At 41.2% G+C, this 23,239-nt stretch overlaps 1 pseudogene; it reads right to left on the bottom strand.

The window, feature by feature from the left end:
* LOC142291578 (uncharacterized) overlaps positions 1-23,239 on the bottom strand; it is a 99,159-nt pseudogene that overhangs the window by 32,783 nt on the left and 43,137 nt on the right.

Genomic DNA, 23,239 nt, shown 5'->3' with positions numbered 1-23,239 from the left:
ACTGAGGTTACCTGGATCCAGCGGTGGATGCAGCGGTGGCCGCGGGTAACCTCAGTGACAGCTCAGCTGATCGCGCTACTCACCGCCGCTCCAGTCAGCTCCATGCACCAACTGAGGTGAGTATAGCGATCAGCTGCTGTCACTGAGGTTAATCGCAGCCACCGCTGGATCCAGCAGTGGCCGGGAGTTACCTGACTGACAGCAGCTGATCGCGCTATTCCCTTCATTAGCTGCGTGGAGGTGACCGGAGCGGCGGTGTCTTCTGCAGCTCCTGTCACTTCCATGCAGCAGAGCTGGACGCGATGCTGGAGGACTGTGGAGTACGCCGGACATGGAGGGTTTGTCGGGGTTAATAAATTGGTAATGAGGGACTTTGTTAGTGTTTTTTATTTCTAATAAAGGATTTTTCGGGTGTGTGTGTTTTTTAACTGTAATTTACAGATTAATCATGGAAGGAATCTCGGGGAGACGCCTGACATGATTAATCTAGGATTTAGTGGCAGCTATGGGCTGCCATTAACTCCTTATTACCCCGATTTGCCAACGCACTAGGGTAAATCGGGAAGAGCCGGGTACAGCCCCAGAACTGTCGCATATAATGTATGCGGCAATTCTGGGCAGCTGCTGACTGATATTGTTAGGGTGGGGGGCTCCCCATAACGTGGAGCTCCCCATCCTGAGAATACCAGCCTTCAGCTGTATGGCTTTATCTGGCTGGTATTAAAATCGGGGGGACCGCACGCCGTTTTTTTTAATTATTTATTTATTTATTTTACTGCACAGTATAGACCCGCCCACCGGCTGCTGTGATTGGGTGCAGTGTGACACCTGTCACTCAGCGTGGGGGCGTGTCTCACTGCAACCAATCATAGGCGCCTGTGGGCGTGGAAAGCAGGGAATATGAGATGGCTGTGTACAGAGCACAGCGCGCCGGCCGGTATAAAGGCTCGGTCACGCTGTGCAGGCCAGCCAATCACTGCAATTCCACAACTAAGAGGGCTGTGGCATTGCAGTGGTCTGCCAGCCAATCCCTGCATGAGGGCTGGCTCTCAAAAGAGCGCCAACATGCAGAAATGAAGACCACGAGTAAAGCACGAGTATTGCAAAATTACTCGGTACCCGCCGAGTAGCCCGAGTACAGTGATACTCGTGCGAGTACCGAGTAGTAACAAGCATACTCGCTCATCACTAGTGAAGTGTACAACTGGGGCACAACTGCTGCCACTGAAGGGGTGGGTGTGTGTGGGGCCCAATTTTTGGAAAAAAAGGTAGACTCCGCTTGGAGTAACCCTTGCTTGCCGTGTTTTTAAAAAAGAGCCAAGATGAACAAGTCATGGTTCAGCAAAGACTTTGCTACCTACCCCGGTGTAATCCTGGGGACGGTTAAGAATGGCGTATTTTTGAATGTGCTTGATGCAAATCTAGCTGTGAAGTGTACAACTGGGGCACAACTGCTGCCACTGAAGGGGTGGGTGTGTGTGGGGCCCAATTTATGGAAAAAAGGGAGAACTCCGCTTGGAGTAACCCTTGCTTACAGTGTTTTTAAAAAGGAGCCAAGATGAACAGAGCTGGGATCAGGAAAGACTGAGCTACCTAGCCCGGTGTCATCCTGGGGACGGTTAAGGATGGCATATTTTTGAATGTGCTTGATGCAAATCTAGCTGTGAAGTGTACAACTGGGGCACAACTGCTGCCACTGAAGGGGTTAGTGTCTGTGTGGCCCAATTTTTGGAAAAAAGGGAGACTCCGTTTGGAGTAACCCTTGCTTGCTGTGTTTTTTAAAAGGAGCCAAGATGAACAAGTCATGGTTCAGCAAAGACTTTGCTACCTACCCCGGTGTCATCCTGGGGACGGTTAAGAATGGCGTATTTTTGAATGTGCTTGATGCAAATCTAGCTGTGAATTGTACAACTGGGGCACAACTGCTGCCCCTGAAGGGGTGGGTGTGTGTGGGGCCCAATTTTTGGAAAAAAGGGAGACTCCGCTTGGAGTAACCCTTGCTTGCCGTGTTTTTAGAACGGAGCCAAGATGAACAAGTCATGGTTCAGCAAAGACTTTGCTACCTACACCGGTGTCATCCTGGGGACGGTTAAGAATGGCATATTTTTGAATGTGCTTGATGCAAATCTAGCTGTGAAGTGTACAACTGGAGCACAACTGCTGCCACTGAAGGGGTGGGTGTGTGTGGGGCCCAATGTTTGGAAAAAAGGGAGACTCCGCTTGGAGTAACCCTTGCTTGCCGTGTTTTTAAAAAGGAGCCAAGATGAACAAGTCATGGTTCAGCAAAGACTTTGCTACCTTCCCCGGTGTCATCCTGGGGACGGTTAAGAATGGCGTATTTTTGAATGTGCTTGATGCAAATCTAGCTGTGAAGTGTACAACTGGGGCACAACTGCTGCCACTGAAGGGGTGGGTGTGTGTGGGGCCCAATTTTTGGAAAAAAGGGAGACTCCGCTTGGAGTCACCTTGCGGTGTTTTACATGATTTTAGAAGGGCGTGCCATGCCTATATCTGTGTCTCCTCCTCTTTTTCCTTGTCCAGCTCTTTTGTTTTCACATGAGTATATGTCCTTGTCACTTTCCCATGTGTTTGTGTTATGTTTTGAGTTGTTTGTCACCTTTTGGACACCTTTGAGGGTGTTTTCTAGGTGTTTTTATGTGTTTGTGATTGCCTGCCATTGTTTCCTATGCGGTTCGAGTTCGGTTCGTCGAACGTTCGACGAACTGAACTCGAACGAGACCTCCGTTTGACGAACCGAACTCGAGCCGAACCACGACCGGTTCGCTCATCTCTAGTCCTAATGTGTCTTCTGAGATTTTCACGTAAAAAATGGCACCAGAATCTCACCACATTGTTCTGAAGGTAACTTCTCCCAGTCCGCCCTCTTGTCGTACATTGGCTAGGATGGCTCAACGTTGTCACCTGTTGTCATATTTTGAAACACTCCTGTGAGGTATACATGGGGTAAATGTTAACTTACTGAAAGCTCTACTGAACAAACACCTACTCATACCTTCCAAACACAACTGACAACTTCTGTTAGTGGATGGGCTTCTCCACTCCCTTTTGTATCTCAGTCATACAGTGTTATGACGTGTAGATGAGGCCCAGAAAGAGCATATGCTACATTGGATGGCAAATGCTGCATCAAGTGGCCTCTCCTCCTTGACATCACACACAGTACAGTCCTCAGAGGTGACACCACAATTACCCTTATTTCCCCAGTATCACAGCTCTTTAACTACCCAACTAACTGTGGAGAAACACAGGTGGGTGACTCTGCAGAGTTGTTTACACATTCTATTCTATTAGTATCAGAGCTCTGCTCCAAAGGTTAACAGGCTCTAGAGGAGGAAAGCATCTGCAGTGATGCCCAAAATCGTTGTCAGCTAGATCTGTGGCTGGACAAAGAAGGGTTCAACTAGAATCCAGACCCTCATCACCAGATGTTAACCTCTGGGGGTAGAGGTGATCATGATGAGACGTAGATACCTGAGCTGCATGCATACTATACTGTGTTGTCAGGGCAAGAAGAGGAGGAAGGTGACTGTCAGGACAAGGAGTGTGAACAACAGAGAGGATGGTGATGAGGTTTTATAACAACCCTTCCAACTACAGCCCTCATTCTCCATTTAATATTTATATTTAAAAAAAAAAAAAAAAAAAAAAAAAAAAGGTCTGCCGTAATGCATAGCGATGTCCCCCAAGGTTCCCTAAAAGTGAACCTGAAACACATAAAGAGAGAAAATTAATAAAGAAATAAAGAATAGATAAAAGACACCCTCATTTAACAATGAGGAAGTAGGCGGAGGCAGCAAGCTTGTGTAATTCTACCACCGATACACCATGGATTTGACCTCATGAAGCGTACAACACATGAGCACCTTCTTGCTGCTCTATCTACAACATTCTGCTCTCATTGTTATGATTAGACTACTGGGTTGACACTCTGTTAAGTCCATAGTACAAGAGTAAATTTTTCAACATGCTGCCCCACTGGAAAAAGATGCATACATGCTTAAGTATCAAAACAAGCATGTAAACAATCTTAAGAGTGGTTCTCCCAAAGGCAGAAAGGAGGTACACAGTGTGCATCACAGTTCTAGACTTCAAACCCCAGGAACGTTGAGTAAACATTATAGAAACATTAGCAGCAACAGCAGCAGTTTAAGGTGCAGAAACAATTTCTCTGAGTTGTGGCACACATTTTTAGACCATGACATGCACCAGTAGAACTGAGTACAAGTCTTAAACAAAGTGAAAGTGAACAACTTTAGAGGATGATGACTGAGTATCTAGAGCGCAATATAGAGCTCAATATCAATGCTATCGGGGGGGTTTGGACCCTGTTCCAGTTTTTCCTTCACTCAGAACGTGTATTCAGCGCTGCTGCCGGTGTACTAATAGACAAGTGCATCCAGCTATCCTATAAAGTGTATACCGCCTATCTTTCATGAAGATGAACAAGTTATGGATCTACAATGACTTTTACATCCAGTAGCAGACTGTGCAGAGTAGGCAATGGTGTACTTTTCAGTTTGCTGCTTTATAATAATCTGTGACACCTTTGTTATGGCTTCTGTGGCTGTTGTTGCTACTGCTGCTGTTATTAACAAGTGCCTGGGTAGTGCAACAATGAATTGCTAATTATATTCTGAAAATCAGTTGCAATACATTTTTATCCCCAAATGGCTATAAATATAAAATCCATAATTGGGCATTGTTTAGGTTATGAACAGACCAGTATGAAAAATGGTCATGCAGATGACATTGCATCAGCACAACTGACAGGTACCAGGAACAATCAGCAGGTAAATTGGTATTTCCTGCCAGTCATCCAATCCAACAGGATTGTTCATGATCAGCACCTGCTGACATCTCCTTTAAAATAGAAGGATCCTTAAACAAAAACAACCCACTTACAAATTGCATAGAGGTTTTAATTTACAAATAAATTAAAATTTGTAATGGTATATAATGGAAAAAAAAATTATAGGTAGAGCTGGTCGAACTCGCAAAAAACTGGGACCAGCGAGTCCCTGCTAAATTTAAAAAAAAAAACCTGGATCAGCTCCAGAATCCGGTACCCATATAAGTCTATGTTGACCAGAATCCAGAGATTAAAAACGTTGGTGGAAGGGATAGGGGGATAGGAGCGCGTGCAGTGTACTCACTGAGGATGTGTCATGGTGGCACCCTCCTTCCGGGTCACACTTTCCCTTCCGGAGCCAACAATTGAATATTCACTGCTTTGCCCACCCACTGACGCTTGTAATTGGTTGCAATTAGACGTGCCCACACCCTGAGTGGCAGCATGTTAGCTAACTGCAACTAATCACAGGTGCCAGGACAGCCGGTGGAAAGGGAAAGCAGTGCAAGGCAGTGTCTGTGGGTCAGTATGGTGGTATAAAAACAAATAAATAAAACAATTGGTGCAGGGTCCTCATATTCTGATGCCAGCACAGATAAAGCCCATGGCTACAGCCTCCAGCTGTCGGGCTTTATGTGTCCTGTGTATCAAAATAATCCCAGAGTAACATGTGCAAGGGATTCGCATCACATCACCCAGCACGGCCTGCTGCTCTCCGAACATGAACGTGCAGGTACAGAGAAATACATGATGCCAAGTCGATCCTGTCAGAAGAGTGTGCGGCTGTGATGGGTGATGCGATGCAAGACTCATGCGAGTCTGGCATGATATCACCTTGCACGGTCTGCCAGTCTCTAATCATGAGCGTGCAGGTACAATGAAACATATGCAGCCGACTTGCTCCTGTCAGGAGAGTGTGCGGCTGTACCAGGTGATGTGATGTGAGACTCGTACAAGTCTGGCATGACATCATCTGGCAAAGCCTGCCACTCTCCAAACATAAGCGTGCAGGTACATAGAAACACATGCGGCCTACCTGCTCCTGTCAGGAGAGTGTGCGGCAGTGCCGGGTAATGCGATGTATGACTCATGCGATTCTGGCATGATATCACCTGTCACGGCCTGCCACTCTCCAAACATGAGCTTGCAGGTACATAGAAACACATGTGGCTTACCTGCAAATGTCAGGAGAGTGTGCGGCTGTGCCGGGTGATGCGGTGCTAGACTCGTGCGAGTCTGGTATGACGTCACCTGGCATGGCCTGCTGCTCCCCGAACATGAGCGTGCAACACAATGGATGGCTCGCTCCTGTTAGGAGAGTGTGCGGCTGTGTCAGGTGATGGGACGCGAGACTCGCTCGAGTCCCTCTCAAGTGTGACTGCGGCCTAAGAGAAACTGCATGCAGCTTTTTTTTATTTAAATAAATAATTTAAAAAAACTGACGTGCGGTCCCCCCCAAATATGATTTCCAGCCAAGGTAAAACCAGCTGGGTGTTGGTATTCTTAGCCCGCAGCCTTCTGGTATTGCCGCATCCATTAGATGTGACAATCCTGGTGCTTTACCGACTCTTCCTTTTACCCTGGTGTGGTGGCAATCGGGGTAATAGCAGGGGTTAATAACAGCGCACAGTTGCTACTAAACCTTGGGTTAGGGATGGCACAGACATCTATGAGATAGCTGTATCACTAACCTGTAAATGAAAGTAAATAAGTACAAACACAGAGGAAAAATCCATTATTTGGAATAAAAAACATAAACACACCCTCTTTCACCACTTTATTAACCTCAAATACCCCTCAAGGTCCATTACAGGTCCCTCCACGTGACAGCGCCATTATAATCGCGATCATTTACGTTTACATACTGTCGATACCAGAAGTCACATGATGTGATCACGGGACTTCCGGTGGTTGTCATGGTAGCACAGGGTCATGTGATGACTCCTGTAGCTCACATGACTCACTATTTCACTCAGCCCAGAGCTCGGTAGCTGTGATCAGCAGATATGGCAGAGTGATCACACTGCTGGGCACCTAGTAAAATAATTAAAAAATGTAAAAAAAGTTTTAAAAAATTTAAAAAAAATAAAAAAAAAACTAAAAGTACAAATCACCCCCCTTTCGCCCCATTGAAAATTAAAGGGTTAAAAAAATAAAAAAAATACATCGCCGCGTTCCGAAATGCCCAATTTATCAAAATATAAAATCAATTAATCTGATCGGTAAACGACGTAGCAGCAAAAAAAATTCTAATCGCCAATATTAAGTTTTTTTGTCACCACAAATTTTGTGCTAAATACAATAACAGGCGATCAAATGCAGCATCTGCGCAAAAGTGGTACCGTTAAAACTGAGATGCAAAAAATAACCCATTAGTGAGCCATTGATCCTGAAAATTGAGAACACTACGGGTCATGGAATATGGCGTAAAACGTGCACTCCTTTTTTCGTACAAATTCAGATTTTTTTTAACCCCTTAGGTGAAAGTAAACCAATGCATGTTTAGTGTCTACAAAGTCGCACAGACCTCAGGCATTACAATGACACATCAGTTTTACCATATATTCATATGTATATATATATATATATATATATATATATATATACATATATATATATATATTACCATATGAACAGGGTGAATAATATATCTCAAAAACAATAGTGCTATCACACTTTTTGTGCAATTTTTCCGTATTTGGATTTTTTTCCCGTTTTCCAGTACACTATATGGTAAAACTTATGGTTTCTTTTAAAAGTACAGCTCGTTCTGCAAAAAATGAGCCCTCACATGACCATATTGACTAAAATTAAAATAGTTACGCCCCTTGAAGAAGAATGAAGAACAAAATAATTGAAAGCGCAAAATCGGTCAGTTGTAAAGGGGTTAAAGTGTTGAGTGATTATTATTATTATTATTATTATTATTTTTAAATAACACTCTGGAGGAAATGAGGGACAGGATGCTATCAGGTATTTATAATGAAATCTGAATTGTGTAAACGTGCTATCATTGATTTAAAAGGAATTGGAGCATGTAGGAGAATGCTAAAAGGGGCTTACAATGAATTGGGAGGTGTGGAGAATGTTATCAAGCACTTATAATGAATTGAAGGTGATAGGATGGTATCAGAAACTTAACCCCTACCCTTCAGATAATTTAAAGTCCATGATAGCATGCACTAACATGCCCAATTTATTTTAGGTCCCTGATAGTAATTAATTATAACTCCTTGTTTAGCATCCTCTCCCTCCATGCATACCCCAACTATTATAAATCAATAGTAGCGTCCTTCCCACTCCCTAACTAATTATAAGCCTCTGAAAGCATCTTATCCCTCATTCTCCCATCATGGTTTTCCCATAGTGTTAACCCCTTCAGCCCCGGGGCACTTTCCGTTTTTGCGTTTTTGTTTTTTGCTCCCCTTCTTCCGAGAGCCGTAATTATTTTATTTTTCCGTCAATCTTGCCATATGAGGGCTTGTTTTTTGCGGGACAAGTTGTACTTTTAATTGAAACCATAAGTTTTACCAAATTGTGTACTGGAAAACAGCAAAAAAAATCCAAATGCCGAAAAATTGCAAAAAAAAGTGTGATGGCACAATAGTTTTTGGGATGTTTTATTCACGGTGTTCACTATATGGTAAAACTGATGTGTGAGTATGATGCCTGAGGTCGGTGCGAGTTTGTAGACACTAAGCATGTATAGGTTTACTTGTATCTAAGGGGTTAAAAAAATTCACAACTTTGTCCAATAAAAGTGGTGCACGTTTTGCGCCATTTTCCGAAACATGTAGTGTTCTTATTTTTTGGGATCTATGGCTCAGCTCAGTGATGGCTTATTTTTTGCGTCTCGAGCTGACGTTTCTAATGGTACCATTTTTGCGCAGATGCTACGTTTTGATCGCCTGTTATTGCATTTTGCGTAAAACTTGCGGCGACAGAAAAACGTAATTTAGGCATTTGGAATTTTTTTGTCACTATGCTGTTTACCAATCAGATTAATTGATTTTATATTTTGATAGATCTGGCATTTCTGAACGCGGTGATACCAAATATGTGTATATTTATTTATTTTTTAACCCTTTAATTTTCAATGGGGGAAAGGGGGAAGATTTGAACTTTTAGGTTTTTTTTATTTTTTAAAACTTTTTTTTTACTTTTTTTTTATTTTACTAGTCTCCCTAGGGGGCTAGAGCAATCAGCAATCTGATCGCTATTATCTATCTGCTGATCACAGCTATACAGCTGTAAACAGCAGATACAGTCATTTTCTTTTTCCCTGTGCTCTCGGCTGAGGGAAAACGAAAGTGAAACATCATAGCTGCAGGCGTCATCACATGACCCAGTGCTAGGATGGCAACCACCGATAGTCACGTGATCACGCACGTGACTTCCGGTGGGGGCGGCGGTAAGTAAAAAACATGGCCGTGCACATTTAGATCTTGCTGCCTGACTTTGGCAGCAAGATTTAAGGGGTTAATGGCCACGAGTGGAAGTGATTCTACCCGCGGCTAGCAGGCACACATGTCAGCTGTTGAAAACAGCTAATATGTGTGCCGACCGCCGCCGCCTGCCCGCGGGAGGGGGCGGGGCTTAACGGGACATGCTCCATGACGGATATTTCCGTCCATGGTCGTGAAGGGGTTAATTACAAAAATAGTAATTACGCACCACTTCAAATTATCCCCTGCTGCAATGCATCCTTCCTTTTTTGGGGAGTACTTTCTAAATGATGAAGGTAGCGTGTTGATGTCAATACACTGTGCGCCCCTGAGTCCCTATATGTCACTGACAGCACCCTATCCCACCACCCAATTCCTTAAAAGTCCCTGATAGGATTCTCCCCTACCCTCCAATTCATTATAAGTCCCAGATTATGTCTTCTTTCACCACTTTATTAACCCCCAAAAGACCCAGGTCCAACGTAATCCACACAAAGTCCCACAACAATTAAAGCTCTGCTACATCTGAATTGACAGCGTGAGGCCATAGAACAATGACTGACCACTCTGAACCACAGGCAGTGACATGTGAACAGGTGCGTTCGCATTGAGCTCATGAATATGCTGGTCTACCTGGCAGCACGCCAAGGAGTCCTCTAAAGATAATCTACTGCTGATTAATCAGTGATTTTATCAAAACTACACTAAGCAGCTCGTTAACTGAGACACCACTGGAATCAGGTTGTCTGCCCCTACATTATGCTGCTCTCAGATTAGGTGGCAAAAATCTGGTGACAGATTCCCTTTGACTGGTTTTACCCATCATGAGATGTTTCTTGTGTGGTACCTTGTAATGAGACACCATTTATAGTTCATCATCAGTTGAACCAGCTGATATTATTTTTCACTAGCTGGCAGAATTGCTTTCGAAGTACTGATAGATTTCAGCGGGTGTCAGGACTTTCCATGGCTTTTTGCACCTCTCTTCTTTATGTGCTCAATACTTTTTTCCTGTGCCATTTCTCATTAATACACTTAATTTATCGACATCTATAGTTTGATTTCCCTGCTTGTGTGGATTGGATAGGTTATTTCCAAAATCTGGTGAGAATTTCATGTCATAAGCACTTTTAGAAATATATCTACTTATAAAATTGTTAATGTTCAATACTTATTTCTCCCGCAGAATGTATTTATTCTATTTTCTTTTAGAAAAAGAATCTAAGCCTTTTTTGAAATAATTGATGGTTTCCGCTGTAACCAGCCCCTGTCTGTTCACACATGAATAGTTTTTGAATGGAAAGAATGCCCTCTTGACTTTTGAAGGGGTTTTACATGAAACAGCTTTTTGGATGGGTTATTTATGTGAATGTACAAGTTGATAATGTTACCCCTTTGGATGCCTCTTCAATTGTTAGCGCTCAATAGAAAGCTTTCTAACTATACATTATATTTCACATTTTTGGCCTTCTCTAGTAGTACAGAATGTTCTAATGTTAGAATTGCAGTTCTTATTACTTTGCACAGTGATTATCTGAGTACCATTGGAAAAAGGAGAAGCAAAATTTTATTTACAAGGTCAAGAGCATTAAGTTAAGATAATAATAGGCTACACAGTGTTTATAAACAGTTTCTTGGTAATACAGAGATTATAGCCTGCTTTGTGGCAGAATAAAGCTTCCCATGGACGTATAAAGGTGTGGGTGCGGGTAATGTCAAATTTGTGGATGGAAACTATGTAGGATTGTATACCCTTTAAAATAAACACTATGTATGAACCATGGATGGTTGAAGAATGCAGGCAAACACAATAGATAAAAACCTACTCATAAAGAGGCAACAAGTTCGATGATTACAAAGGGCTACATAAGGCAATTAGTATAGTATGATTTCAACATTGTTATGCCCCTTTACACGTCAGTGAAAAACACACACATTTTTTACTTACGTGCTAAAGATGCATAAGTATCTCTGTGTGCCATGATTTTGGTGCACGTTTGATCTCCATGTGCTATCTATGATAATACATGGAGATTAGGTACGTATACTCACCTGTCCACTCCGCTGCTGTCCATGGTGCTGAAGTGTCCTGAGATGCTGTGACTGGCAGCGATTTGCCCATGACACGCAACCGACGGGGGTGGGTACGCACGCTAGCGATATCGATAGCGATATCGCTGCGTGTAAAGCGGCCTTAAGTCCAACTGTTTTCATGTCTGAACCAATTTTGATGTTGACTACCCTTCATAGTTATGGAGCCTTAGTACTTTACAGACATCAGTCTATTGACTATCTTTGACATGGCGCTCTTCTTCACAAGCAGGTATAAACTTACAGCCTACTGTGTTGTGGTTCCTAATAAGGGATTCTAATCTCAAACTTCACATGAACTTTCTGTTGTGTAAGTTGTCTAATCTTCCCAAAGCCTTTTTATTTTCACCTTTATAGCCTTATGTAAGTTCTACAGCAGTGAACCATAAGAAGGGTATGTTCACACAGGGCTTTTTTGGTAAGTTTTTGCGGCATTTTTTAGCTGCAGATTTGCCTTGATTTTATGCAAATCCATGCTAAAAGCTTCTTTTTACAGTACCAGCAAAGTCTATAAAGATTACTGAAATCTCATGCACACACACAAACACCTGCAGATTTTTTTCCTGACTGTTTTGTTAAATACCTGCATTTTGAGTGCAGATTTCAAAGAATGAGCATGTCCATTCTTTGCAGCGTTTTTCAACATTTTTTCATTGATACAACCCATTTTGTAGAAAAAAATGCACCAAAAACGCTCTAATAATGCACCAAAAAACGCCACTAAAAATGCACCGAAAATGCACCAAAACCGCACCAAAAATGCAGATGACTCAAAGTAGATTTCCTGCCGCAAGATCAGGTTTTGGTCAGGAAAAAACTTATGAAAAAAGCCCTGTGTGAATACAGCATTATAGATACTGTTTTTTAATCCCCTCCTTGTGAGATCCCTAATAGATTAGCACTATTAGTGTTGTTAGAGTTTACTGACTCCTCAGGACCATTCCGTCCAATCTCCAAATTACACAAATTCTAAAAAAATGTGAAGAAGTCTCGACTTCAATGTCATCATAAGAAGCATCGGCTTGAGTTTGCAAAAAAGAACAAAATCTGGACAGTAGAAAATTGGAAAAGGGTAATTTGGAGCGATAAGATTAAAATCAATAGACTAGGCTCTGATGGATATAAATGAGTTAGGAAGAAGCCATAGAAAAAGGGGATAATGTATAGAGAATTTGACGGAACTGTTAGTTTGATGGAAGAACCTGATAATGGGGTTGTTTCAAAGCCAAAGGTATTGGCTACTTGACCAGGATCGATGGTAATTTCAATACTGAGCTATATATTAGTATCCTACAAGATAAGTTACTTTGCACACTCAAGTACTATTGACATGAAAAACATTCCACCAGGACGACAACCTGCGGCATAAGTCAAAATTGGTGAAAAAATGGTTCATTGACAATGAAGTAGAGGTGCTTGAATGGCCCCACAGTCCCCAGGCCTCAACTCAATCAAACACTTGTGCGTAGAGTTGAAGAAAAAGCCACACACATATATAAGTGAGTCAACCAGTGTGCACTAACTTTAGGACTCTGTAGAAATGTCATGTTTTTACATGTGGCAGGTGCGTTCAGGCCACAGATACCTAATGCACAACAAAAACACACCTCAACAGTACCACAAACAAGGGGGCCACCAGGAATACAATAACAATGGTGGGCCCTGGTACTAGCGAGCGGGTAGATGGGACACCTCCTGTGCTTACCTGCCGCTGCACCCTGCACTCCTAACCAGACCCTATACAGGTTGCTCACCTGTCAACAAGCAGGAATATCTGAAGCCCTAAAAATTCCCTATTAGAGTCCTGGCTAGTCAGTGGGAAGGTAAGGTACACTTGACCCACCGCTGCACTAATACAACAAGAGGGTAGGTGAGACAAACAGTGGAAAAACAACTGAAATGGAGAAGATACATCTTCAGGACAAATCCACAGCAGCTTCTTCCACCAAGGCGACCAAAATACAAATGGTTTTGTATAATCAGCAAAAATTGCTGGGAAACCGTGCTACTTAAACACAATGGACATGGTTGCAGGGCAGCTGCATCTGATCTGAACTATTGGAAAGCTGCTAGCAGCTAAACTGACATTAACGGTTTCAGAACCAAGAGAAACTAAATAACATTTAAATGTAAAGTCCCAGATGGAGCTGAGATGCTCCAGTGCTAAAGCTGTCACTAGTCTCCAAAAATAGGGAGACGACCATGACAAGAAGACACCTAAGATAAGATTTCGGTCGAGACATGTTTGAATCTAATCAAGAGCATGCCCAGAAGGATTCAGGCAGTTTTGAAAACCAAAAGGTTGATTTACTACAAAAATCATACAAATTTTAAATTTAGATTTTTGTGAGCAAAACAGTAACAATGCAGAAACATGACAATAATCTGCATAACTAATAATATTCTAAATAGTTAAAGTCAATTTTATTTATGAAATAATCAAGACGATTGTCTATAAAATGATAGTAGTCTCACGTTCAAAGCTTTACTGCATGTTGAGATATGGAGCCTGAAAGTCAAAAGTTCAAAACATTGTTACCCTAAAGCTCAGCATCAGTGTATAATGTCAGTTTGGCTGACAGGCTCCCTATAACTTTAAACATTTTCTTAAAGAGAAATTGTAGATGACCTATGGTGCTGAAAGCAGTGTGAAGCTCATTGGTCCTCTAACATAAAATTACCTTACTACAATTGACTGTTGTGCATCAAACCTGTCACCTAGCTTCAGCCTAATATACACTGAACAAAAATATAAATGCAGCACTTTTGTTTTTGCTCCTATTTTTTATGAGCTGAACTTTCAGATTTAAGACTTATTTTATGTACACAAAAAGCTTTTTTCTCTCAAATATTGCTCACAAATTTGTCTAAATCTGTGTTAGTGAGCACTTGTCCATTGTCGAGATAATCCATCCACGTGTCACGTGTGGTGTATCAGTATGCTGATTAGACTGGATGATTTTTGCACAGATTTGCCTTAGGCTGGCCACAATAAAAGGCCACTCCAAAATGTGCAGTTTTATCACACAGCATAATGCCACAGATATAACAAGTTTTGAGGGAGCGTGCCATTGACATGCTGCCTGCAAGAATGTCCACCAAACCTGTTGCTCATGAACTGAATGTTCATTTCTCTACAATAAGTTATCTCCAAAGGTATTTCATAGAATTTGGCAGTACATCCAACTGGCCTCTCAACCACAGACCCTGTGTAATCACACCAGTCCAGGACCTCAACATCCAGCATCTTCACTTTCAAAATCATCTAAAACCAAGTCCCTGGAAAGCTACTGCAACAGTCGGATTGCATAGCCAAAGAGTTTCTGCATAAACTGTCACAAACCAGCTCAGGAAAACTCATCTACATGTTCGTTTTAATTATTGTCGTTTCCACCTGACTGCAGTTTGTCATTGTAACGGACTTGATTGTGCATATGATCACATTCAATGCCATCTGACACATTGTAGATATATTCAATTCATGGATGGACGCTGGTTTAACTTTGCAGAGCAGATGGCAGACTGTGTGTATGGCATTGTGTTTGTGAGTGGTTTGTGTGCCTCCCCCGTGGAAGCAGACGGGTCCAGGTTCGCTGTGGCTCGAGGGTCTCTGGACCCGGGGGTCGTGCGGCTACTCAAATTAAACGGGGGGTATTTACATGGGAGTTGATGTACAGTTCGTGAAGCCACCAGTGGTGTACAGCAAATTGGGGATTACCGCAGCAGCCGCTGGGAGTACCTGGGGTGATGGAGTGGGGCAGTAAGATGTTGTAACCCTCCACGGGTAGGGGGTTGCCCCGGGACTCGGTGAGGTGGAAGTGCCAAGGCATGTAGTGGTCGCTCTCGTACTCACTCAGTTCATAAGCAGACACTGACAACCAGGTAAACCAAGTCTCTGGGCACCACTGCCACTGAGGGGAGCTCGTCTGGGTCCCGTCCCCAATGATGCTGCCTGGTGATCTGTGACTTGCCTCGTGGCACTTAGTTTGACTTCAACTTATGGGTCCGGTAGCATGGAATTAGCCGGGCCCCGCTCCCTGCTATGGCTAAGTATAGGAGCTTGCTCGGAGGACTCACACTTGAGATTTTCTGGACCATTTTGAATTGCAAAGTCCTATCCCCCTTGTTGCGCTAATGCCCCGATTCTGGAGCGGGTGGGAACAGATCATAAAGGCTCCATTCTTCTCAGGTGAATTGTTGGGTTGCCTGAAGCTACTCCGCGACCTAGGGTCCGTGTATCCCGTCGTGCCTTCGGTCCTGGACCGGTGATAGTGCTAGGCTGCCGGCTGTCCTCCTCGACAGGTCCGAGCACGTCGCCACAATCCCCTGCGACTGGGGGTTTGACTCCTCTAGGCCCAGACCACTGTTTGCAACCTAGACAGTACTTCAGGAGTCAACACTCACAACTTCCTCTGAGCTCCTCACGGCTCGAGGGCTACTTCCCAACCTCTCTCCACACACAGACTCACTACACTCCTCACAACCCTCCCTGACCCCCCAGGTAGGAGATAGGTAGGTATTCCACTCAAGCCGTCCACTGGTGTGTGTGGTGGGTGTGGTGCAAGGTGTATCTAGGATTTTATTTGCTGTTGGAGGCAACACCATATAGTTAGGGACCCAGAACCAAGAGGGAGGTGGAATACTGCATGAAAGGGCAGCTTGTGCAGTACCCTGTGACGACCTGATAGTCCAGGGGCGTCACATTTGCTGATGATAACGTTATGAATTGAGTGGCCCACGGTGGTGGTGGGGTTAAGGTAGGAGCAGGCATATACCATGGACAATTAACATAGGGGCATTTTATTGCTGCATTTTCAATGTTCAGAGATACTGTAATTTTATCCTGAGAGCCATTGTTGTGCTATTCATCCACAACCAGCAACGCATGTTGCAGCATAAGGAAACTCAGACCCATTTTGCAGGGATGTGTACTACAATTCCCGAAATTTGAAAACATCTCAGTTCTTGGATGACCACTATACTCACTGGACATATCACATTGAGCATGTTTGGTATTCTCTGGATCGGTGTATGAGACAGTGTGTTCAAGTTCCTTCCAATATCCAGCAATTTCGCACAGCCCTCCAAACTAATAAACTCTATGCAAAAAATAGGAGAAAAAACTAAAGTGTTGCATTTATATTTTTGTTCAGTGTAGTTCCATGTATAATTTGGATCTGTGACATCTGTCTATTTGTTGGTCAGTAGTGTCTTTTTGCCCATTTAGTCATATATTTTTTTCCTTTTATTAAAGTTAAGTTAAATTTGAAGATAAGTTCCCATTATGAAAAATTCATGGAAGTATTTATGAAGCTAAAATTAAAATAGTAGCTTTTTTTTCCATTTTGCATATGTTTTGTGAATGTGTATGTGGCATTGTTTGTTTAGCCACAAGCTGTTCTAACAAATGAGCTTGAAAGCAATTTGCAAAAAAGCCTATTTATAAAATACACTATTGGGGAAAAATCGTGCCATTACCAGACAGAATCGATTTACTTAACACCTGACATAATAAATTGTATATTAAAGCCAGACAGTGTTGCTGTTTTGGGGGACATAATTATATTAAAACGACACAAATTACATTGTAAACAACTGAATTGAGCAAACTCCTCTAGAGATGAAAATTGTTTCTAGGAGTTAAATATTTTAACACAGTATAGCTTAGCAGAAATTAAAAAAAAAAGGAAAAAATGAAAAACCTGATCCTATTTGTTGATACAATTTTTTAATATAGATGCATTTTTTTATGTTCAGTATATATATTTATAATGTAGTTCACATTCATCCACAACACCACCTGTTTTATACTTGAAGGACGTTATACAAGGCAGCTTTGTTCAAAGGGCGTAAAAGAGTAAGATGTGCCTAATTCATTAAATGACAATTAAAAACAGTAAAAAAAAAGTACAAAAATGTGCAGAGAACAAATAGGGGCATGAATAAAGTAATGCAAAAAATAAAGGACACACTAGACAAACATGAAATAATAGTATATGATCACTCAGATTACAAAAATGTGTGGCTGAATGAAATTCTTTTATAATGAGACAAATACATAAAATGAACAGAAATTAAACAATAATGATGACAATAAGGGGAATAATAAGATACTCCTGTGGGAGAGGTAGAGAAAAATAAGATACCAAATGATGAATTACTAAAAAATAGAAAAACACAGCTGTATAAAGCTATTTGCTCTTTGAGTACAACCACTGCACTTTTCTATATATTCTATATTGTTTAAAAAACAAAAAAACAAATAAAAATCATTTCTATTTCTATCAACACTATCATTTACTAAGAACTACTGTGTGAAAATATATTATAACATTCTTGTAAAAATTCAATAATTATTTTTTAAACAGGTTTGATTTTTTTTTTATATTTTCCATATCATTGCCTATTAGAGATTATCAAATATTTTAAAATCCAAATTCATCAACCTTGAAAACATTTTTACCGAAAATTGATATGCAGAGAATTAATTTGCTGTCAATCTCAATAGTGAAAAGCTTTTAATTGCCCAAAAAATGGGTATAATACTTTGAGGTCTCCTAAGATTGTATTAAACCACTTTTAACCCCTTTATGACCTATGACGTACTCAGTACCTAAGGGACTTATAGGAGTTCACCGACCGATGATGTACTGGGTACATCATGGTAATCACGGGAGCACGAGTGCTGTGGCCCCATGATTGCGCTGATTGTTCGGCTTTCCTGACAGCCCGGCTCAAGCTCTCACAGCCAAGAGCAATCCCTGCACCGCCCCTGGCTGTTTAACCCAACTAATGCTGTGATCAATAGCGATTACAGCATTTAGGGACTAGGAGATGGAGTGCACTCCCTTTTGCCAAGTAATCGGGATCGCTGCGATGTGATCACAAGGCTCGATCATTGCAATGGTAACCCAAAGTTGTCATGATAATATCAGGATGACTGCCTGGTCACCTAGCTATAGCAAGCCTCTGGGATTGTACCAGCAGCATGATCTCAGAGGCTTGTGTCAGTGTAAAACTGACAGCTATAATCCATTGCAATGTTGGTGCATTGCAATGAATTATAACAGCAATCAATGTAATAAAAGTTAGTGTGGGACTAAGTAAAAAAGTAAAAAAAAATAATTGTAATAATAATTAAAAAAACACAAAATGATAAGCAAATAAATGAAAAAATATCTATGCCAAAAATATGTATATTTATGTAAGAAAATAAACAAAAAGTATACATAGTTGGTATCACCATATCTGGACAAATCCGATCTATAAAACTGTTACACTAGTTCCCCCCTTCAGTGAACACCATAATAAAAATAACTAAACATTGTGGCAAAAAACTATGCTTTGTCATCATATCGCCCTCCAAAAATTGAGATAAAAAGTGATAAAATAAGAATGGCTAACAAAAAACAAGCAACCACACAGCTTTGACTTAAAAAAATAAAATTATATAGCTCTCAGATTACTGCAATGCAAAAATAATTATTTTTCCCCTTTTTAGGCACATTAGGGGCTCTCCAAACGCAATATGGCATCTGCAAACAATTTCAGACAATTTTTCATTTAAAATGTTGACTTAAGCTTATTCTCTTCCGAGTCGGGCCGTGTGCCCAAACAGTAAATTCCCACCACATGTGAGGCATTAGCTTACTCTGGAGAAACTGGAAAACAAATTGTATAATGCATTTTGTTCTGGTACCCTTGTAAAAATACAAAATTTGGGGCTAAAATCACATTTTTTGTGGGGAAAAATATTTTTCATTTTTTTCATCCACATTACTTTAGTTTCTGTGCAGGATAAACAGACTTCTTAAATGTGGTTTAGAGCAGTTTGAGGGGTATTAGAATGGTGTCACTTTTAGGTATCTTCTGTCACAAAGGCCCTTCAAAGTCCCAGATATGGGAACAACTCCTTAGATGCTACAGACAATGTTGCATACATTTAGACCTTACTAAATATCAGGAAGACAATCTTGGAGTTAACCATGCTTTTCTGTTCGCATTTACAATAAACTTGCACTGTTTCGGGTCAATATGACCCAACTTATTAAAATCTTGATTTTTAGCTACTGTGTTTTATTTGAATACCTATATCATTATTAAACTGTATGTGAACATGGTTGATCATAGACAAATGAAAAATTAAGTTAAAACTTAATTTTTATTTATTTTTTTAGAAAAAGGTTACATGTGCTGTTTGTAATTATGTTCGCTTTATAGCATTCTGCACACAAATAACAAACATGCTTTAGATTTCTATTACTACAACATAAAAACTAACTAAATCTAACTTTGTGATAACATATTTTATAAAACAACTTATGATAAATAAAAAAAACTTCAGTTTTTATTTTTTCTTTCTAAAAAGTTAGTCTAAACTGGTTCATGCAATTTTACATTGGACACAATAATAAAATGCATGTTCTTTACATAGATATTTTGCACACTCAGCACGTCAGATTTGTTTTACAAGAAGATGGACAGAAGCTATACGCTTCCTTTTTTGGCTGGAAGCTGTGCTGGTGGATGCCATGGAGTGTCTTTCTTGAGCATGCTGCTGGACACTATTCAAAACGGCTGCTGCTCCTTCACTACTGGGGTTTACTTTTCTGGCTGCGATATATGGCCTAACTAGGGATTTTCCTAATTCTTTGAGAAAAAAATCTTCTTTTATGCAGCTTATTGATATTCTAATTGGGGTCGATTTCTCTCCATAAAACAAATGCATTATATGCAGAGGCATCCAGAATGTTGTAAAATTATTGGCCATCAATTGGCTTTGCGTTTTCATGTGTATGTTGATATTGCTTGATATAGAGTATCAACTGCCCCTTTTGTGGCATTATAATCTAATAGCATGTCTAGCTTTCTGTCTTCTTGATTACGTATTGCATTGTCATGGTGCATTGTGCTTATTAGAATGACCTGTTTGTTTTTTTAGGGAATGTAAGATGCAACTGTTGTATCGCCAGTAAAATAAAAAGTACAACTATACACATCTGTACTAATAAGCATACCTTGTGGCAGTTCTTGTTTTTCCTTAAAGTACCCAACAAAGTAAATTGTCTTTTTTGAAACATCTGGCCCATTTGGTAGGATGTGAAAGAGTTGTCACATGTGACATTTTGTCCATTTAGTCCATGAGTCAAATCGAGAACAACTCGCATACCCTAATTTTTTTCAGCTTTGTCTCCAGGGTTGCTTCCTGTATACACTTGAGCGTTTACAGCGTATGAACTTTTGCTGTTACAAAGTGTCCATATATTGACACCATACTTTGCTGGCTTACTTGGTATATATTGTCTGAAAGGGCACTTACCTCGGAATGCCACCAGTTGTTCATCGAGAGTTACAGCTTCACCAATATTATATACTGAAATGTTGGTATAATCTCTACCCATTTATTCCAAACATGTCTAATAGGGGCTCGTTTAGCTTTAGCTCTTCTTTCATTTCGATCTGCTTTATTATCAAACTGCAGTACTCTAGAAATCTCATGAAACCTTTCAAGAAACATTGTAGCTCTAAATATTTGGTGACCAGTTTTGGAATTCCACAAACTTTTAGTTGATTCACCATAAGATTTGTATACTCCTGCTAAAAGAAATAAAACAATAAAATCATTTAAAGCTGTCACATCTAATTTGTTCCATTTATCACCATAAACAAGTTGTCCCTCAATGTTTGTCAATTATATTAGAATATTTAGGATAGTCATATTTTGGAACAATGCAAATACAGATCTATATGAGATGTTCTTGATATAGCGTACCCAGTAGGACCAGAAGTAGCTTTTATGATATTGTCAGCAGACTACCTACCAGCCTGAGTAGGCTGCAAGTTCCAAATTACATCCATGTTTTTAGAATGGATTTCTTGCATCCGACTAGTTGTCTGGGTATCATGTTCCTCTTCATATTTCAGTTCAAAATCAGAATTTTCAGCATTGCTTTCCCGGTCACTGATTTCATGTCAGACAGTAAGAAAAACATGCATACGTGACTTTTTACAATGTGTATGTAAACTTCTGGTTTCAACAATACTTCTGTACGATCACTGCCATGCGCCTCACTAGTCCAACAAAAACTACCACCACCAATCAGTTAAACAGGCCGATTGCACAGCTGTTACTGGTAACATTTCACCTTACAAGTAGAGTTGAGCGCGGTACGTGGTTCGTGGTTCTCCAGTTCGCGGCTCGAGTGATTTTGGGGCATGTTCTAGATCGAACTAGAACTCGAGCTTTTTGCAAAAGCTCGATAGTTCTAGAAACGTTCGAGAACGGTTCTAGCAGCCAAAAAACAGCAAAATCCTAGCTTGGTTTCTGCTGTAATAGTGTAAGTCACTCTGTGAATCAAACTATTATCACATTTCAGTGTATAGTGTGCGTGAACAGCGCCTTCAGATCACTGCTGTTTCTATAATGGCGATCGCCATTTTTTTTTTTTTTTTTCTTGTCTTCCTTCCCTAAGCGCGCGCGTCTTGTGGGGCGGGCCAGCATGTCAGCCAATCACAGACACACACACACCTAAGTGGACTTTGAGCCAGAGAAGCAACGGCATGTGTGATAGGATCTGCATGTCACATGTCCCTGCATTATAAAACCGGACATTTTCTTCACGAACGCCATTATCTGCCTTCTGCGTCTTTGGTGTCAGACATCAGTGTCGCAGCTCCGTCCTCCTGAGTCCTATAGCCGATACAGCTGTATGCGCTGCATACACAGCGTTAGACAGCTTAGGGAGAGCACATTCTAGCAGTCCTTTTAAGGGCTCAAAGCGGCAGGGTCAGAGAGCCATAAGTGACAGGTCCTGCAAACAGCAACAGCATCTGTGTAGCCCAGGTCAGGGATTTCCTCCCTGCATTTCACCATTAGGAGGGAATAGAAAGGCAGGCTTCCATTCCTCTACCCAGAGCACCACAATCCTGCCACTGTACCCTCTTGTCCTCTGCACACTACAACTCATTCTAAGTAAGCCATTATACTAGCAAACATTCAGTGTACCTAGTGGCATCCTATACGTGGCTATTGGACTTTGCTATAGTCCCACTAGTGCAAAGACATTTGCAGAGCACGTCTGCCTGCATTGCACACTACAACTTTTTTAAACTAAGCAATTTTACTAGCAAACACTCAGTGTACCTAGTGGCATCCTATACGTGGCTATTGGACTTTGCTATAGTCCCACTAGTGCAAAGACATTTGCAGAGCACGTCTGCCTGCATTGCACACTACAACTTTTTTAAACTAAGCAATTTTACTAGCAAACACTCAGTGTACCTAGTGGCATCCTAAACGTGGCTATTGGACTTTGCTATAGTCCCACTAGTGCAAAGACATTAGCAGAGCACATCTGCCTGCATTGCACACTCCAAGTTTTTTAAACTAAGCAATTTTACTAGCAAACACTCAGTGTACCTAGTGGCATCCTATACGTGGCTATTGGACTTTGCTATAGTCCCACTAGTGCAAAGACATTTGCAGAGCACGTCTGCCTGCATTGCACACTACAACTTTTTTAAACTAAGCAATTTTACTAGCAAACACTCAGTGTACCTAGTGGCATCCTATACGTGGCTATTGGACTTTGCTATAGTCCCACTAGTGCAAAGACATTTGCAGAGCACGTCTGCCTGCATTGCACACTACAACTTTTTTAAACTAAGCAATTTTACTAGCAAACACTCAGTGTACCTAGTGGCATCCTATACGTGGCTATTGGACTTTGCTATAGTCCCACTAGTGCCAAGACATTTGCAGAGCGCATCTGCCTGCGTTGCACACTCCAACTAATTATAACGAAGCCATTATACTAGCAAACACTCAGTGTAC

This window comes from Anomaloglossus baeobatrachus, chromosome 1 (genome assembly GCF_048569485.1).
Source record: "Anomaloglossus baeobatrachus isolate aAnoBae1 chromosome 1, aAnoBae1.hap1, whole genome shotgun sequence".
NCBI lineage: Eukaryota > Metazoa > Chordata > Amphibia > Anura > Aromobatidae > Anomaloglossus > Anomaloglossus baeobatrachus.
The sequence above is the reverse complement of the archived record's forward strand: the minus strand, read 5'-3'. Positions and strand labels throughout refer to the sequence as shown.